Source organism: Solanum pennellii, chromosome 11 (assembly GCF_001406875.1).
Source record: "Solanum pennellii chromosome 11, SPENNV200".
Lineage (NCBI taxonomy): Eukaryota > Viridiplantae > Streptophyta > Magnoliopsida > Solanales > Solanaceae > Solanum > Solanum pennellii.
In genome coordinates, this window is record NC_028647.1 from 47,108,982 (window position 1) to 47,125,587 (window position 16,606).

Genomic DNA, 16,606 nt, shown 5'->3' on the forward strand with positions numbered 1-16,606 from the left:
CCTCACCCCCACCCCATCCCCAAAAAATGTAAAAAAGATTTACTTTTTTAATTAAAAAAAACATCTTTTTTACCACACCACCTCCCGACATCCCCTCCCCTATCCCAAAAAGAATGTAATTTTTTTATAGAAATAAATAAATACATTGAAAAGCTCTTTTTACCACCCACCCTTGTCACTTTTCTTTTATGTAGTCAAGTTTCAGTTCTTGAATGAGCTTGTCCTAGAGTGGATAGGGGTGGATTCTATGCCTAAGGGTCAATTCGTCTCTTGTCTAAAAGCTAGAAAGATGGTTGCTAAAGGTTGTATATACCATCTAGTTACAGTGAGGGATGTGGATTCTGAAACCCCTATTTTTGAATCGGTCCCCGTTGTTAACGAGTTTCCAAAAGTGTTACCATGATCTACCTGTTATTCCTTCCAAAAGGGAAATAGAATTCGGTATTGACCTTCTCCCAAATACGCAACCTATATCTATCCCTCCTAACCGATTGACTCACAGAACTTAAAGAATTGACAAAACAATTGAAAGATTTGTTGGATAAATGTTTCATCCTATCGAATATCTCGCTATGGGGTGCTCCATTTGTTAGAAACAAAGATGGTTCCCTCCCTATGTGAATAGACTATCGGCAATTCAACTAGGTTACCGTTAAGAATAAGTATCACTTCAAAGGAAAGATGACTTCTTTGACCTTCAAGGGGCGAGTTACTTTTTCAATATTGATCTTTAGTCGGGTTATTACTAATTGAGGGTGAAAGAAGATGAAATTACGTAGACGACTTTTTGGACTCTGTATGATCATTATGAGTTTTTGATGATGTCATTTGGGTTTACTAATGCTCCGGTGACATTTATGGATTTGATGAATAAGGTGTTTACACAATATTTTGACATATTTGTGATTGTGTTCATTGATGATATATTGATCTATTCAAGAAGTGAGGATGAACATATTGATCATTTGAGGATCGTGTTGCAAATTCTCAAGGACCAACAACTTTTTTCTATGTTTAGAAAATGTGAATTTTGTTTGAGGTCTGTGGCTTTCCTAGGTCACATTGTTTCAAGTAGGGGTTGTTCGCAGCAAATTTTCGTAAGCGCTGAAAATTGATTGCAAGCAAAACAAATAAAAGAATATGTTATTTTTATTGATGAATCATTGCAAGTACAATTCTGTTGTTCTCTTGATTCTCTCTCCTATGCTTCTCCAAGATTTGAGGGCCATCAGTAGCGTATTATCGAATAGTTTGATGATGTACACCTCATTGAGATTTTGTTGATCTCCTGGAACGTCGGAAAGTACTTCATCATTTCAAGTCGATCTCTAGGAAGAACTTCGTTGATCACTCCTTCAAAGAGCTATGTAGTTGATGTAGCTTTCTCCGATTGCAGAATGCTTGTTTAAGAGTTTTCTTGATCCCTTAGAATGTCATGTTCATCCCTTGTTTATAGTTGTAGGGGGTGGACAAGGTTGCATATCATTGGCCAAATGATTTAATTTTGACACTTGACATGTTGTTATTGGTTCTTGCATTTGATTGAGACTACCACCTCATTTGGACACGTGGCACCGCCTAATTGGTCTTGGATGCCTAGTCACTATGTCATGTGGCATGAATTTGGGTTCAAGGTGAAATGGACCTTGGATTTGAATTTAATAAAATGGGCTTACTTATTTGTAAATCCCAAATTAATCATTCAACCCAAATAAATATGGATCTAAATTCAATTTTTTTATGAATTTAACCCAACACAATTTATGTGTCTATAAATACTCCTTACTTCGAAACTTATCGACGTGTAGGCTTGCCGAAGTTTGGCGATAAGACTTGAAGTATTCATGAATGTGTTTTTATTTTTTAGAACTTATCAACTTGTAGGCTTGTCGAATTTGATGTCAAGAGTTGAAGTCTTCATGAGTCCAACAATATCACTCTTGAGACATTTGCTTGACTCAGTTTCTTGCGATAAAATAAGTTGCATGGTAAGGTCATGCACAACTCCATTTTGATGTGCTTCTAAGGACTTTTGTTATTTCAATCCACTCGAGGAACAATATGAGGACTCTCTCTCAAGGAATAAGCAAATCAATCTGTCAAAGTTTTATGAATTTTAAATTCAAAAAAAACTTTCACCATAGACTTGAATACAAATTTGGACACCAATACTTACAGTGTCACACAAGTCCCAAAAGTTGAAATTTTAAATAAAAGAAAATAACTTGATTTGGTTTTTTTCTTTTTTCAAACCTTCAACTTGAAAGTAATTCGTAATTTAATAATCACACCAAGTTTTCTTTCCTTTGTTTGATTTTGTAAGAATCATTCTTGAGATCTTAGGACTTATTGTTTTCCTTTGGAGTGCTAGCAACTTCCATATAGATGCGTAAAAATTGATATGATTTCCTTCTTCCAATTTTACCATAGTTTTCATTGTACAAGAAATTAAAATTTTTCAAAGGAACTTCTATATAAGAATCTCCCAAGTACCAAGGATTGATCACAGAATTATTGAAAAAAATATTTCTCCTAACCAAATTAGCGTGGAACTCTAAATTTGGTGTCTTTTTTTCTCAATTTAATGCAGTCCCTCCAAAATCTCCTTTTCTTAGTATAGAAATATCCAAATGACGAGCGTCTTGGTTTGGAGGAAATGAGATTTGAAGTAATTCTACCTATCCAAAAATCAGCGTTCAACACCTTTGGAATTAGGAGGAATCAATCTTTGAAGTTGGTCTTCAACTCTGAACAATTCTTCTATTCATTATGTGCAATCTCGCAAAATTCTCCTTTTATTGGTGTAGGAGCATTCAAATGATGAGATACTAATTCTGGAGAAACTATACTTATAGTAATACTACTTATCCAAAAATAAACGTTAAAACCTTCCATATTTATGGGAATCAAATTCTGAAGTCGGATCCCGTATCTGGTAGTTCTTCTCACAACTATGCGCTATCTCGCCAAAATCATCATTTTCTTGGTGTAAGAGAGTTCTAACGATGAACGACTTGATTATGGATAAACTAGACTTCTATTACTATGAAATATCCAAAATCACAGCTAGAAACCTTTCGGATTAATGAGAATTAATATCTGAAGAGGGACCTCAAATCTAACAGTTCTTCTTATAACTAGGCACAATCTCTCCAAAACATCATTTTCTTTATGTAGGAGAATTCAAACTATGAGCATATTGATTTTGGAGAAACTAGACTTTGATTACTATGACATATGCAAAAATAATCGTCAGAAACCTTATGGATCAATGGAAATCAAATTTTGAAGTTGGACACCAAATCTGGCAGTTCTTCTCACGGCTATGGACAGTCCCACCAAAACATCCTTTATTTGTGTAGAAGCTTTCAAATAACGAGCGGATTGACTCTTAAGAAAATAGACTCATATTACTGTAGCATCCAATAAACCATCTCAAAATCTTCTTGAATTGACAGAAAATGATTATTATTATTTATTTATTTTGAAGTTTGTTTTCAAATTTTGCCGTTTTCCTCACGGATTTGTGTCTTTCGGATTTTTTCTTGTTTTTCTTTATTGAAGGTAAGGGTTGTGGTTCATCTTTATTTATGTATTGAAATGTTTCTTAAGAACAAGAGATTGGTGTTCAGGATTCAATTTAACCGTAATACTAAGCTTTGTGTTATTGTATCTGCTATGTCGAAAAAGATTCTTGTATTGCTGCTCTTGTTGTCATGCCATATTGAAGGTCATGAACTTATTACATGTGTTATCAAAAGTATATCAACCAAGTAAAATTGAAAATTTCATGCATTTGGCACCAATGGCTCCAATATTTTTTTCATTGCAGGTTTCCAAAAGAGCCTAAATCACTTTGAAGTTGCATGAGTTAATCATATAATTAGCGGGAAACCACTCATCTTATCCTAGTAATGTTGATAGAAAATTCACTCTACGCATTCACCTTCCTTACAACCTCGGTAAAGAAACTTGCTACCTTCATTTTCATCCTTCTCCCACGAGAGAAACATTTGGACTACTTTCATGTCATTTCTGACGAGAAAGCACCCGACGTAAGGATGGAGAAAGAAACACTTGGTGTAGTTCTCCAACGAATAAGATTGTGGATAATCTCATTGTTCAAGCTGTAGTGTGGATTGACATCTTCCAATCAATATGGAGAAGAAGAACCAATCTTTTGACTTCTTGGGAGGCACATAGAACTCGAATTTCTTACACTTTGTGATTTGAACTTTGCACATCTTTGAATATATATTTATTTTAGAATGTGGGAGCCATTAAATTGCAATAACTTGATCCAAGAGAGATAGAACTAAACGTCTTACAATTTGTCAAAGTTTCATATCTAAATTTCTTCCACATTGTTCAGGATTAAATTCTGAAGTTGCTTTTGAATTTTGATATCTCTTTTGCAGCTTTGCACTATTACGGTAGAAAATTCATAACTTGGAGTAGCACTATTGAAATCACGATTTTATTCTCCCGTTGGAAAGATGACTCAATTAACTACACAATGTACAAACATTATGGCCAAAGACCTTGTGGATTGGTACATATATCACTTCAAAGTCAGCTCACGATTCTTCTCTCTCAACTCTTCAGCTTTGGAAGAATTTGAGAGCAAATCAATAGCTTGACGTAGGAGCCTTGAGATGATGCGACTATTGTTTCTTTGGAAGAATAACTCGTAAACGTATAACATATGTAAAAATCAGGACAAAAAACATTCCAGATAATTAGTACATATATATTTTTAATGTTAGCTCTAATTCTTCCTCACTCAACTTTTTAGCTTTGAACAACTTTGGGAGAGAATCAATAACTATGCGTAGAGTTCTTATTTCATTGGAATAATATTGCATGGACGTACAACATATGTAAAAATCATGACCAAAATGCTTCCATATTAGTACAGATATATTTTCAAAGTTAGCTCCAATTCTGCCTCGCTCAACTATTCAGCTTTGAGCAACTTTGGGAGAAAATCAATAACTCGACGTAGGAGCATCAAAATGATGTGATTCTTTTTACGTTGGAAACATAACTCATAGATGTAAAACATATATAAAAATCACAGCCGAAAGATTTCCATATTAGCACAGATATATTTTCAAATTTAGCTAGAATTCTGTCTCGCATCTCTTCATTTTTGACCAACTTTGGGAGAAAATCAATAGCTCGGTGTAGGAGACTCGAAATGATGTTATTCTTGTTACTTTGTAATAATAACTCATAGACATAAAACATATCTTAAAATAACATCCAAAATATTTCCATATTAGCACAAATATATTTTCAAAGTCGGCTCAAATTCTGCCTCGCTAAACTCTTCAGTTTCGAACAACTTTGGGAGAAAATCAATAACTCAGTATAGGAGCCTCTAAATGATGCAATTTGTGTTCCATTGGAAGCATAACTTATAGAAATACAAAATTTATAAAACTCATTGTCAAAAGACGTCCAAATTTATAGAGATACAGTTTTAAAGTTGGCTTGAATTCTGAAACAATGTGATTCTTATTTCATTGCGAGGAGCATCTTCGGTGTGAAGTCCAAAATTCTTTGTATGAGTGGTGAAACTATGAGCTTTTTATTTCATTGGGAAGAGTGATCAAGCAAATCCCTATTTATATAAGTTACAACAAAATTCATTCCAAATTGATGACAATAATTTTTTCAAGTTCACTATATGCCCAAAATGTCATTTCCTCAACTTTGTGCGTTCTTGATAACAACAAAAATTGTCTCTTGAACTTGGAGTGTGCACATCATGATCTTTGCGGCTATACCATTTCAACATAGAGCTTTGATCCGAAGGGTATTCCAATTTTATGTTGTGCGTAAAGATGCCCCTATTTTTCAGTAACTTACTAAAGCATCAGTGAATTACACAAAATTATCTCTAGTGTAAGCAAAAAACTCAAGTAGAATCACAATTCGCTTGATTCAATGCAAATGAATTCATCAGTCTGTCGCATATCAATAATTCAAATGAAAATTCCTTTGAATTAACCAGATTAATACATGAAGTTGACTTCCAAATTTAGCATATTTGATATGCAACTTTGAAAGATCATAGTTGAAGATTTATGACTCGATGTAAGAGTTTCTATTTACGAGCTTTTTCTTTTGTTGTGGAGAGGGCTTCAAGAATATTCTCCTTTGGTCATTGGTGACACATTTGAACTCATGTGCTAGCTACATGATTTTAAAGATCTAGTGTGATGATCACACAATGCCACCAGATTTTTTTTTTACTCATATGACTGAGCTTAGAGTGATTTCTCCAAACGCCTACGTACCTTGGTGAAGAGGATCGAGTCATATTGTAGTTCAAAATGATGAGTTTTATTTGTTTTATTTCAGTTTTTTGGGACTGTACACGATTTATACTAGGCAACTTTCATGGGAAATATTGCTTCAGAAACTTGGCTTTGATTGGACCAACTCTTAAACCATCTTGTTCTACAATTTTATAAGCGCCACTTGAATATGCTTCCTTTATAACATACATCCTATCCTATTTTGATGTAAATTTGCCACCGATGTTTTTGTTGAGGATTATGGGTCTACGTACTGCTCGAGGTCGCACTTTCTTGTTGAATGCTGTCACAAGTCGAGTTTGATAACATTCCAACCTTTGTTGTGCTTTCAATCTCTTCTCATCCAATATGTAAAGACCCTAAAAATGAACTAGGTTTATCTAGAGCCTCACATGTGCTTTAAGGGTTAATAACATGTTAATGAAATATGTCACAACTTGTATAGTTAATTTAAAGAGGTTTGGAAGTCAAACATCCAAGTTTGACCAAGACGTTTGTAAACTAGTCGTGTTATGTGCTAGTGTGTCTTTGCATGTTTTACGTGTTGTTTGGTGTCTAAAATTATAGGAGAGGAACCTAAAATCTACATGGATGAATTTAGGGTCTAAACTTCCGGGTACAACTTCCCAAGGACCACATTAAGGTACCTTGAGGAGGATCCAAAGGCTGGCAAAAACACTACCTAGGTATTGTCTAACTACGACTGGCAATGAACGCCCCATACATAGATTTACGTCCCGTCGATTGGGGGCATTGCTCCACACTTAGGCATGGGAGATCAGTCCGCGAATGTAGAGCCTCAGTCACAAACGACAGAGCAGCAGGATAACGTGTCAACCAGACGATGGCCCGTCCTTTGCTACCGTCAATTGGACCTGCACTCATTGTCTTGTACACGGCCAAGCTAGGGGTGAATTGGGAAATTTATCCCACGTACCAACTAAAGCATGGACGGTTATTTTACCTATTTTGGGTCTTATAAGTTGGTTAAAAACATAAATTCCAATTTAGAATTCATTCTTCAAATCAAACCTTTCCCTCTCAAAATAAACTCTCTCTAGAACCTCCATTAAAGACTAAAAATCAAGATCAAGATAGGGGATGGGTTCAAGTACTTTATTCACCAATTTTTCATGGTCTTCTCATGTATTGTGGTATGATAATCCTTGATCCTTAGTTAATCTTTCATATAAGGAGTTCTTTCAAAGGTTTTTCAAAGAGATTTCATGATCAAATTCCCTATCTTTCAATCTAGTCACAGGTTCATTGTCAAATTATTTTTAAATTCATTCTAATGATGGATTTATGATTAATTATTGATTTTAAGATGAATTTTCATCCAATTTCATGAAAAACCCATGATTCCTTCAATCTATCAATTTGGCCATAATGTGGGTCTTGTGATCTTGATTAGATGATGATTTAATTGTGATTAGATTGTCGTGTATTGATTAATTCTAATTTATCTATATCAATTGAATATGAATTGATGAGAATTTATCAATGATGAACATAGCTTGGAGACTTTGTAAGTTGACCTAATGTCCTAGCCTTTAGTATTGGATTTGATGTTGTTTAGTTTGGTCCACTTATAGTGGCGGTGTTTATATTCTTGTCTATATGTTGTGATCATGGATTTTAAGGCATTAGATGCAAGATGAATTTATATGATGATTATCATGTTTGTGGAGTTGATGTGTATATTTTTTGATTCTAGAACCATGATCTAGGTGTATTGCTGATGTATTCTATATGTGAATGATGATGTTAGGGTTAGGGATGGTCTACATGTCTAATATGATGAATGCCATTGTAGAATGACCCCTACCTAAGTAACGCTATATGAATGCTGATCTTATGTATGCTAGGAGTCTTCTATTCAAATGTTGGATATGTTCTTGCCTCCCATGATGTAATGTGCATATGTGGTCTATAGTCCCTAGTACTCTTTATGAGAAGTTGTTCATGACTTGAGGGATATGGAATATGTGTTATGATCCTTTGTAGTGTAGGTTCCTCAATATCTAGGTTGTTGCTCTTATCTAATCATGATGACCAATATGAACACAAACACTCTCATGCATAACTATGAGTTATCATAGATTCATGGTGTCCATTAAAAGGATAGTTCTCATGTTCACAATTATATATTACTACGCATGTAAAGTATATGATTAATGAATTATAAGCATGTGTTGTCTAGAGGTGTTATGTGAAAGGATTTCTCACATATGTATGCACACACATGAGTGTATGAATGAATAATGTTATGATAATCTAGTGCAAGTGAGTCTTTTGTGGGGTTTCCCCCAATTGTACTTTATGAATGATAGAATTCTTTGAAAGAACATTCTCACATAATATATGTTCTCTATGATGAAAGTCAATTCTCATCTTAGAAACCTTTTAGCCATATGATGTATGAGGGAACAAGTCCCTAAAGCCTACATTATGAACTAATGATAAATAAAGGCTTAAAGATATTAAAGAGGGAGTTTCAACTTAGCACCGAGTGGATATGTACAATGAGGAAAATACCCCTCTGCTAATGCAATAGGTTGGGTCATACAAGTGATACTCATGATATGTAAGCCTCTCCGCTAATGCAATAGGTCGGGTTTCTAAAAACAATCTTACTATACCTTAACTACGTGCCCCCGTAAGGTTATAGCTAGTGGATCCACCAAGATAGCTATTATGTAGGTTCTACCTTGGAAAGTAGAACACCTTCTTTCGGTGTGGGTTTATATGACACCGGATTTCATGTAGCTCACATGGTCTATGTCGGTTTTCACGACCGGAATCTAGACCCCAGACGATACTGGCGTCGTTGACCTCTCAGAGGTTGCAGACCAGCCTACTTACGTTATTCAGAATTCACCTAAGTTAATTTTAGTGGAAATTAAAATCTTTTTGTTCTTTAATATACTTGCTAAACATTCTTAACATTTCACAATCGTACATCATCAACCATCTAACATTAAGAGATAAACACTGAGAGAAATAGTTCAATAAGTATTAATTGTATAATTGCCAAAATGACACCAATACCAAGTCTGAATCAAAACAGGAAAGAAACGCTAGTGGAACATTCTCCACTAGCTCAACTCTAAAACTAAGCTGGAATGTAAAATAGTAGCATCCTCGAAAGCATGAGGACCTACCAAACTCCGGATGAATGCTGACGTTCGGATAGTTACAACAATGATCATATAGCTCTATCGCCCACCTGTGCCTGCACCTAAATAGTATAGATGTATCGGGTTAGTACACACTTGTACTAAGTATGGGTATATGCAAGCACACACCAAGGACATGTATGAGAAAGAATATCTCTTTCCTAACGACATGATTTTTGGAGGTCAAGTCAGTAGACTTGCCAAATTGAGATTAGGAAAGTTAATGAACTTTCAAAATTGGACTAGGAAGGTCATGCCATGAGAGTAACATGCATCATCATAAATATCATATTGCACACAACACGTAACATCTTCATATAGTACATACCATAGCACATAACATATAACACATAGCTTCTTTCATATCATTCATTCATATGCCATGAGCCTTGGAATCATGGACTTGACGTTAAGACTTTCCAAAATGAGGGCTCAACATATGGGACCTCAACTAAGGATTCTTCATTAGCAAACACAGAGTCTGCTTCATTCTTTCATACATACTTCACTTCATTTCATTCGTAGGCCAGTGTGAACACCAGCTATACCTAGGGTGTAGTTTAAGACTTTCATCGGGTTTGTTGTGCAATGATCAGGAATAACCTAATATCATTACCTGAGTCTATCTCACCTCTTTATTATCCTATCTTAACACTTTTGATATCATTCTCTTCATTATGTGCTTCATTTGAGGATGACCTCATTCATTTATTGGGAACTTTAACTTTAACCGACATAGATCATGTGAGCATCATAAAATCCAGTGTATCTCCCACACCAAAAAGAGGTGGAATCACCGGACAAAATGACCCAAAACATGCTAGCATACATGGGAATTGAACCCCGCTAAATCCCTATATTGGCAGTATAGGTTCGAAGACTAGGAGATATAAGGAGACCCATACCCGGCATGCCGGACAATCTCATCTCATGAGAGTTACGTGAACCTCCGCCCTTCCCGAAATAAGGCATCACCGCTCATAGCTAGCCTATCGGTGCTCAGTATAAAGTTCCACTTCATTCATCTCATACGTCATGAAAGCTGGCTTCTAGTATGAGGACATCATAGCTCATTAGATGATTTCTCATCTCATCATTAGTATTAAGGGTGTTAAGCTCAATACTTTCATTAGAGTGTTTATAGATACTGGTCTCTTCATTATCTTACACTCTCATAGGTGAGTACGTTTTAGTAACATTTACTTAGGCTCATTTGAGATTGCTCTCAACATTTATATTAGCCTCATATCATTTTGTCACCACATTCCTTATCATTAGCACCTTTGCTTTTCATAGTTACTCACCTCTTATTACGTGAATGTTCAGTTCACCATTTCATAGTTCATCTCATTATATGCCAATGCCCATTTAGTGTGTTTCACACTCTTACTTAACCCTTCTAGGTTTTCATCATTTCATTATTCATTTCATCATTTCTTTGTTCATTTCATAATTTAATTGCGTACATTTTAGGTTCACTTACCTTTAAACATATGCTAGACTTATGAGTCTATACATACAAGCCATGAGGCTTCATTCATAGTTCGTTGAGTGATCCATACATTCCTAAGATTATTTAGTACAAGACTTATGTATCTTGTATATGTGCTAAGATCTTGATTTGATCAAAACAGGTGGCATTATTCTTGGATATTTTGTTCACGTATGACTTATGTATCAATACGGAAGTTTGGTAAAGGAACCTAAGTTCGAATCTCTTGGTTAACACTTGATTTTATTTTTAATTTCCATGATATTGGGACTCTAGATTAAACCCCAACATTAATAATATATCTTTAATTCTCTACTTTGTTTTCCTCTTAAATTGGCCGAAGGGTTATGGGTTCGACCCCCCACAAACCCTTTTTATTTTTCATTAACATCACATTCCTCATTTTCGCCCAAACCAAGAGGTTGTCGGATCAAACTCCCACAACCACTTTTATTTTTGTTATATATATATTTTTTTATTTTATTTTTTTGTTTTATTTTGCTAATTGCTGAGGGGCGTGGGATCGATTCCCCACGACCCCATACTTTTCCTTTAGTTAATTTCCTTTTTTCCTCCCTTATTCTCTCATTTTCGCTACTGTCCAAGGGTACTGGGATCGATTCCCCGTAACCGCTTTTTCTTATTTTTTTTCAATTTTTCTCTTCTCCTTCGCTGTCTACTCAGAGGACGTGGGTTCGAATCCCAAGCCTCCCACTTATTTGTTTGATTTATTTTTATCCTCCTTCTTCCACCAGTTCACGGGTTCGATTCCCCTCAGCCCCATTTTCTTTTCCCTTCTCGCGAAAATAGTGGCCGAGTTCGATTCCCCCTAGCCCCATTTTTTTTCTTTTCTCGCAAAAACAGTGACCAAGGGTGAGGTCACAGGTTCGAATCCTGGTGTCCTCACCTCCTTTAAATGTATTAATTTCCATATTCAACCTCCTTTTTGAACGAAATTAAAGTACACTAAGCTGGAATTTTATTCAAAAAAAATTTTTAAGTTCCCTTTTTCAACCTTCTTATGTTAGTTTCTTAGAGCGTTTCACCAAGCGTTCAGTGCATTGTTAGGTGTAGTTTAGTAATTATATTAATCAAGCTTTTTCACTCAAAAATTAGTAACTTCACACACCATACAAACATCACATTGTTCACAATTTTAGTACATAAAATACAAAAAATTAACATGCCCTTGCACACCTCCAAACAGTGACCAATTTCACTGCCACACATACACACACACATCACTTTTTTCACATAATTTCGAACAACATAATGTTTATTCACAAATTTCTAACATGCATACGTAAACATAAACATCACGAAAATAAATTTGATCCCTACTTTGTACCAACAAACATACCCAACCTAAAGTTCAATGGGAGCTAGTGACAGGGACATGCAAGATGGGAACAATCCTGGTTTTCGGAGTGAATATCTTGAATCTTTAAGGGGTCTCTTGGGAAAGGAACCAAGAGGAAAGAAACCCATACCTTTTTGACGTTGTTCAAGCTTGAACTTTCTGCCCAAACTTATTTCCAAAACCACGCCCAATTCACCTAAAGTACCACCACCAACTCGACGGAAATCTCCCTTGCCTTAACATTTTTGATTAACTTGATTTCTTTGACTTTTTTTGTGAGTTATTCAGTGTGAAGAATTTTTTCAAAGTTTCTGTTTCTTCACGTTAATTGCCAGAGAGAACAAGAGTTTTTTTTTTCCTGTTTTGAACATGGAGAGGTGATAAACGTGATTAGGAGAGTGTTAGCATAGGTTTAGGAGTCTTAATTCAAGACTTAGTCAAAATAGGATTTAATTAAATTAATACAAATCTGATTTATTTCGACTAATACGTGAACAAACCATTATGCCCTTAAAATTTTAGATTTTAAATAATAATTAAATCACCTTAAGTATTTATCCTATTCGATTTTAGGGTTGTTAGATCGGTTATGGATAAGCATCCCTACTGTTAAGAAATGAACTAATGTAAGATTATGAATATTTGTTATGATTCATTGAAGGACTACTTAGTATAGGTAGGACTATGTTCCCTACTTATACATTGCATAAGTGGACTCTAAGGAAAGTTATGATGAGGTTCCTTTATGAAATAAGGATTGTGGTTCATGTATGTTAATATGAATGTATGTCAAGGTTGACTTTACTTATGTCAAGACATGAATTATGATGCATGTGAACTTCAATTATGGCTTCTAAATGGGTTTTCTTAGTATATGTGGGGGTATGGGACTCCATGTGTACATTGCACAAGCAAGCTTGTAAAGGGGTTGTGAGGGTGGTTTACCTATGATATGAACTAAATGATTTATGACTAAGATGTAATGAATGAAAGAGTTATTATGTGACTATTAATGAAGTATGTTGGTCTTATGTCTAAAGTTAAATGCATGTGTGGTATGTTATTGAATGAGATGTGCCTAAATGTAGGGTTATTTCCTAGGATCCCTTGGTGTGAGTAGTATTAGGGGATGCTACTTGTACATTGCACTAGTGAGATTTGGAGGTTGTCTTAGGTGATGGTTTTTATGTGTAGATTGTGCTTCAATGAATGTGCCTTAAATGTAATAAAATGGCCTCAAGTATTTTTATGAGTGACATCTATGCCTATATGATGTATGTGAACTATATTGTGCTTATTGTATCAATGTTCATGAAGTTTTACTAAAAATACATGATGTATGATTTTAAACTAAATGTCCTCTTTAACTCATGTTTTTTCTTAGTTATCATACTTAGTGCATTCTTGTACTAATACCGTTCTTCTTCATCTTTTTACACAAAGTGTAGGTGGTGATGACTAGAGGATATTTTAGAAAGGAAGAGCTTGTATTCATATCCCCAAGTTCAAATGGGTTCCTTAAAGATTAAAGGACCATATGTCATTTTCTTAAGTTCATGTAATAGTTTATATTATTTTTGTATGTATTTAAGGGTAGTGTCCCTATTCTACTCTATTGATATTGAGTCTATGATGGAAAGAAGAGACAATGTCTAAACTATGTACTTACGATTTTATAAATGAAGTGATATTCTAGGATTATGTTTTGCTATGAAAAGTTTTAAATTTTTCTCTAATTTTATGACAATGCGATGAAATAATGCTAAGAGGTTTGTCCAAGACCTCCGAGAGGTTGACGATACCGATAACTTCTAGGGGGTGCTCCCCGATCGTTACACAATGCCTCCAACCCTGCTAGACAAAGTTGAGCGTTACTTTCAGTTGTAAGTCCCACTTGGATTGCTATTCGAAATGATAGAATTCGCTTCTCCAACAAAAGGATTGCTTATATGTCATACACCAATGAAAATAGAGTCGCTTGCGTAGCTGTTCTAAAGGTTATATGATATGCCCAAAAAGTTTCACCAATTCTCTCATGCGAGTCCCTTTTATTCTTTGCAACTACTTTCTTAACAGGTTAAGCTTTAGCAAGACAATTGGCATGTGCATTGTATATTGAAGACTTATATTGCTTAAGACTGAACTTCTCGCACAAGCTAATCATGAGTTTATTAAGGAAGGTTGTTGCAATATCATTAAATATATATCTTGGTATGCCATATCCAAAAATTATGTTTGATTTCATAAAATAAACAACATTTTCCTTCTTTACCTCTTTTAATAGTACAACTTCAGCCAATCAAGGGAAATAATGCATTGTATATTGAAGACTTATATTGCTTAAGACTGAACTTCTCGCACAAGCTAATCATGAGTTTATTATGGAAGGTTGTTGCAATATCATTAAATATATATCTTGGTATGCCATATCCAAAAATTATGTTTGATTTCATAAAATAAACAACATTTTCCTTCTTTACCTCTTTTAATAGTACAACTTCAGCCAATCAAGGGAAATAATGCATTGTATATTGAAGACTTATATTGCTTAAGACTGAACTTCTCGCACAAGCTAATCATGAGTTTATTATGGAAGGCTGTTGCAATATCATTAAATATATATCTTGGTATGCCATATCCAAAAATTATGTTTGATTTCATAAAATAAACAACATTTTCCTTCTTTACCTCTTTTAATAGTACAACTTCAGCCAATCAAGGGAAATAATCAGTGGCAACCAAGATATACATTTGTCCCTTTAATGACTTTGAAAAAGGTCCAACAACATCAAGTCCCTATGCATCGAAGGACCATGAGGCTACAGTCGGATGCAAAGTATATGGAGATTGATGAATGTAATTAGCATGGAATTGACATGTTTGACACTTTTTAGCATGCTCTAAGCAGTCCATAACCATTGTTGCCCAATTGTAACCCATCCTTTTGATAGGAAAATGAAGTTTAGGCCCTAAATGGTGTGCTCCACATATGCCAGAATGTGTTTCCTAAATTTTTTATTGAGCTTCTTGTTTGTAGAGATACGCAAGAATAATCCCTCATAAAAACGACAAAAAAATACTCCATCGTGAAAGATGAATAGTGGTGCCCTTCTCTTAATGTTTGCTCATACTCGTGGATCCTCAGACAGTCTTCTATGTTCGAGATAATCAATCAATGATTTTCTCCAATCTTGTTCTTCAACCACTCGAACAGATATATGAAGACATTCTTCGATTTAAAGATAAACACAACAAAAAATAACCCATTGATGACATACACACACCTTTGTTGTCTCATTTTCTCTAAGTGTCATTGTTATGGCCAAGTTAGCAAAAACATCTGCCATGTGATTTTCTTCTCTTGGGACGTGATTTAAGAACACTTGATCAAACCTTTTAAGTAAGAAAGTAGCATATTGGTGATATGATAAAAGATGTTCTTTCTTTACCTTATAGATCCCCGAGAGTTGATTAAGGATCAATTGAGAGTCATTGTAGATATATAATTGAAGAATATTCATATTTGATGTCATTTCAAAGACCAAAATTAAAACCTAGTACTCTGTGGCGTTGTTGGAACATGTTTCACATAGAACAAATCAAAATGGTAAGTTAGACGTTGTGAAGATATCAACACCACTTTCGACCATACACCATCTTGATGTGCAGATCCATCAATGAACATTTTTCATGCCGACAACTCTTAGTAAAAAATGCATCTTCATCACGAAACTCATTTGAAGTTCTCCATTCTCCCAGAAGAGGGTGATCATCAGGGAAATTAGCAAGTGCGTGCCCCTTCACAACCTTTAGAGGTGTGTATAAGATATTATATTGATCAAAAAACATAGAACATCTTGCTAGATGTCCTGAGAGAGCTGGTTGAGTCATTACAAACTTCACGGGATCAGCTCAAGAAATTAGCTTGATAGTACACTTCAAGATAATGCCTTTAATTTTTTAATCGCATAAAGTAATGCTAAGCACATCTTCTCAATGGGCATATAATTTTACTCAACTCCTATCAAGGCTCCACTTCTTAGCTTAATTCCTTGAGCAAGAAGTGCCCCGAGTGATTGCTCTTGCGATGCAATGTATAATATCAATGGCTTTCCAGGACTTATTGCCCCTTATATAGGTGAATTCATCAAGTATCTTTTGATGTTTCAAAGGCATTTAGACATGATTGGTCCTAGTTGAAAGGAAGATATTTCTTCATTAAATGGTTGAAAGGTTGACATCGTCCACC